Raw genomic sequence first — 4,879 nt, forward strand, 5'->3', positions numbered from 1 at the left:
AATTCTACAAAAGAGTTCTATTTCCTGATGACTAGAGAGAGAGAGAGAGAGATAGAGAGAGAGAGAGAGAGAGAGAGAGAGAGAGGTGGGAAAAGACCTCCCCGTGGAGAAAGCAGTACCCAGCTGAGGCCCCTGAACTACAGACGCTGATGACCAAGTTAAAAGCCTATTAGTTATCCCAGGGTCATTTCTCAGGGTCTCTTCCAGCACCCACCCTGCCACAGGACCTTCAAGATGGCTAACACTGAGGTTTCTCCTTTCTCCTTATTTGTCTTCTCTTCCCTCAGATCGCCTCATTCACCCATTAATTGAATCATTCATTCACGAAGCGTCTACTCAGGGCCTCAGGACACAGCTATGAATGGAAAACATTCCTAGTCTCCCAGGGGCAAACCTGTCCGACTCTGCCCTGAAGGACGAATTTCTGTCTCCTTGCTTTTATTTTCAAAATAAACTCCTTTGAAAGCAGCCTGGCAGTTAAACAGCGAAAGCCTTTGCCCGCCATTCTGCCTCTAGGACATCCCCGGGAGCAATGAAACACTCACATACGCATGTCCCTGACATCTAGCTCCATATTCACACAGCAGAGCTGCCGAGGCTCCCAACTCAACTTGCTGTTGCTAGGACAAAATACCAGAGACAGCTGACCCAGGGGGGACAGGCTCATGTTGGCTCATAGTTTTAGAGCTTTCAGGCCGGGGTCAGTTGGGCCTCTTCCTTTCAGACCTGTGGCAGAGCCAAAGTGCTATGGGTACTGAGAGTGGGCGCGGAAAGCTGCTCACAGTATGGTGGCTGGGAAGCATCCAGAGATAAAGTATCTTTCGGAACTCTACTCCCAGAGAGATATTTCCTCGAAGTAGGCCCTGTAGCATGGCAGGCCTGCTTGTGGGGTTTCTGTTCTGCCCAGTTTCCACAGCCGTTAGGTCCCAAAGAAAACCACACAGAGGTCAGAGGTCTACATAAGTTATAAACTGATTGGCTCATTAGCTCAGGCTTCTTATTAACTCTTTTTTAAAAATATTTATTTATTTATTATGGATACAATATTCTGTGTGTTTGTGTATGCCTGCAGGCCAGAAGAGGGCACCAGACCCCATTACAGATGGTTGTGAGCCACAATGTGGTTTTTGGGAATTGAACTCAGGACATTTAGAAGAGCAGGCAAAGCTCTTAACCTCTGAGCCATCTCTCTAGCCCCAGCCATCTCTCCAGCCCCTCTTATTAACTCTTGTAACTTATATTAACCCATTAGTTTTATCTATGTTAGCTACGTGGCTCAGTACCTTTTTCAGTGAGGCAGGTCACATCCTGTTTCTTTTGTGTCTGGACAGGACTGGGGAGCTTCCTTCTTCCCAGAAGACTCCTGTTCTCATTGCCCCACCTCTACTTCCTGTCTGGTTGTCCCACCTAAACTTCCTGCCTGGCTACTGGCCAATCAGTGTTTATTTAAAACATAATTGACAGAATACAATTGTCCCACACCAGTGTCCACCAGTTCTGAACAACTCTGTCAGTCTAGGGAGATGGCTCGGGGTATAGTGCTTGTCTTACGAGCATGAGAACTTGAGTTTGACCCTCAGAACCCATGGGAGAGAGTTACGCATGGTGGTTCAAGCCTGTAATCCCAGCCCTGAGGAAGAAGGCAAAGGTGGATACTTGGAGCTCACTAGCCACCTTATAGCCTAGCCAGATTGGTGCGTTCCAGGCCACTGAGAGACCCTGCTCGAAGGAGAAAGATGCTAAGGATATAAGGATGACCCCTAAGGTTGTCTTCTAGCCTCCACACGCATGGGCACACGTGTGCACCCTCACATGCACAAACATTGTCCTAGTTAACATTAGTGTCAACTTAGAGTGGCCTAGAATCACCTGAAAAGAAGATTTCAACTGAGTATTTGCCTTTATCAGGTTGATCTGTGGGTATAGCTATAAGGGATAATCTTGACTGCATTACCTGATGTAGGAGGGCCCGGCCCCCTGTGGGCGGCACTATTTCCTAGGCAGGTGGTCCTAGACTGCGTAAGAAAACCAGCTGAGCATGCGCCAGCGAGCCAGAAAGCGGCCTTCCTCTGGTGTTCCTAACTTGAGCTCTTGCACCGGCTTCCCTAAGTGCTAGATTGTGACCCGAAAGCGTAAGTTAAGGAAACTCTTCCCTCCCCAACTGCTTCTGCTCAGAGTGCTTGTCACGACCTCGGAGATGAGACTAGAACAATTATGAACACACACATTTATCTCTATAGAAAAGCCATAGACTTCTCCATGAGTGAAACCAATGGGTCAAGTCAGAGTCCTTGTGATTCAGTTACTTCTCGTGATCCAGCTGCTTTCCCAGAGCTCACCTCTGGCCATGCTGCCCTGGGAACACAGCCTGAAACACATGAGCATCTTGGGGGGCCCCCCTAGCATAACTGTTTGCTGTGGGTGGAATGTGACTGTCCCATATGGAAGCAGAGCGGCTGTGAGGACATGCAGGCTATTGGGTCCGTGAGGGCTAATACTGTCAGCCCAACAGGGTCCAGAGTCACCCAGGAGGTGACCTCTGGTCATGTCTGCACTGAGTAGAAAGGAGAAAGTGAGCTGAGCACCAGCATCTGTCTCTCTCTGCTTCCTGACTGTGGATGCCATGGGACCAGCTGCCTCATGCTCCTGCCACTATGTCTGCCCTGCCTTGGTGGTCTACAGCTCTTCAGACTGAGCCATGACAAACCCTTCCTCTTTAAGCTTTGTGGGGGAATTGGTCATAGTAAACAGAAAAGTGACAAATGCAGGCTCCGTTAACCTTCCCTCAAGTGTGTGTAGGAGGTGGAGGGCGGAGAGACTCACATGGCTCACAAGATCCTCCCTGGACCTCTGTACTCCTCAGGTTAGCTGAGGCAGAAACAATTGACAGGGGTGGGAACTACTCAGTGATGATGTCATTGTCCCTGAGTTACCCACGCTTCTGTAAGGGACCCCAATAAACTCATTGGTTCACCAAGCTGGATTTGGGTGGACGCCTTTCTTTGGTTTGCCAGTGACCTCTCTGGGTGAACAGACATTTCTTTACATCTACCCAAGAAAGGGCAGCACGCCTTCTACGTAAAACCTTCCATCGCCCATCACCAGACTCATGGGCAAACAGAATGGGATCCATCCAGCGAGCAGAGTACCATTTGGCAGTAGGAAAGAATGCAGACGTGCTGGAATATGTCTGAGTCTTGTCAATATCATATGCTACATGAACGGAGCCAGACACAAAAGGCCACATCTGTGACGCTATGAAATAGGAAATATGAAATACCCAGAAATCCTCAGAGACAGGAAATAGATGAATGATGGTTAGGGGTGGGGCTGGGAAGGAACTATGGTGTGATGACCAAGAGTGCAAGATCTCTCTACGAATGGATGGGAATGTTCTATGGGCTGGAGAAGGGGCCCAGTGGGTAAAGCACTTGGCACACAAGCACGAGGACTTGAGTGAGACTCTTCAGCACCCACATGAGAATCTGGGCACAGTCCTGCATTTCTGTGATAACAGCACAGGAGAGGTAAATGCAGGAGAGTCCCTGAACTCCCTGGCCAGCCCACCTCGCCCAATTTATGAGTTTCAGGCCATTGAGAGACTCTGTTTCAAAAAATAAGATCAAAAGAGATTGAGATATAGACTCAAAGTTGACTTCTGGCCTCCACATGCATGCGTACACACATGAACACATGCATGTGCATAAGCCACATGCACGCAAAGTATTCTAATATTGGCCGTGTTGATGGATTCAGGCATCCGTGGCTGTAACTATCCCTCCAATTGGGTGAATTGTGCAGCTGGGCATGCAAATTAGACCTTAACAAGCCTGTTAAGACACAGCGGTGCCAAGCCTACCGAGGGTTCTTAAGACAGTTGGTTGTTTTCTGTAAAATACTTTAAATATTGCCTGGCATAAGCTAAGTATTCAGTGAATGTTGGCTATTTTAAAAGAAGAAATCCCTGATGGTAGCCCTAGCTGCTTGGGAGGCCAAGGCTGGAGAATCAATTCAGGATTGATTCAGATCGGAGGTGGAGACTGGCCTGGCACCATGGGGAGACCCTGTCTCAAGACATGAAAATGAAACAATAATAAAAGCCATCTTTTTTCGGCTCTGGAAACCAGGAAGGCAGCTGAGCCTGGAGGGAAAGCACAGCAAGGCCAATAGCAGGGTCCCACTACCTGCAGGCTGCTGGAACCTTCTCATCTCTCTCTGTTTGTGGTCTGTGTGTGCATGCATGCTCGTGTGTGTGAATGGATGCATGAAGGTTTTGTGTACACGCAAATGCAAGTGCGGAGGTTGGAGGACAGCCTTGGATGCTGATCCTCACCTCTGGTCTTGTTTGATTGAGGTGCCAACAGGCCTGCATGTGCCAAGAGAGTCTCTGGCCAGTCTCCTGTCTCCACCTCCTATCTCGGCATAGGAACAACGGAGTTACAGTTGTGCATCACCTGGCTCTACCTGGACGCCAGGGATCCAAACACAGGTTTTCACGCTCGTGTGGTAAGCACAGCACCCACTGACCTATCTGCCCTCCCTTTGGTCTTTTCTGACTCTTGGGGCTTATGACACCTGTGAGGGCCCAGCAATGGCCCTCTGTCTCTTGTCCTCCTTTTGCCCTTCTCCTCTTCCCCCTCCCTCTTCTTCCTCTCCTCCCCCCCCGTCTTCATCTTTTTTTCACTCTCCTCCCCCTCCTCACCTTCTCCTTCCTTTTTCCTCTCTTCATTCTCTTTGTCCTCTTCACACAGTCCCCATCCAAAAGCCCAGCAGCAAGCATGCTCCCATGATGTTCTCCTTTTCTGGTCTCAGAGTCCCGTTTTCCTAACATCATCTAAGTCAGAGGAGGCCACGTCAGCAGGCATGCCACACACACACA

The sequence above is a fragment of the Microtus ochrogaster genome, unplaced genomic scaffold (genome assembly GCF_000317375.1).
Source record: "Microtus ochrogaster isolate Prairie Vole_2 unplaced genomic scaffold, MicOch1.0 UNK16, whole genome shotgun sequence".
Taxonomy (NCBI): Eukaryota; Metazoa; Chordata; class Mammalia; order Rodentia; family Cricetidae; genus Microtus; species Microtus ochrogaster.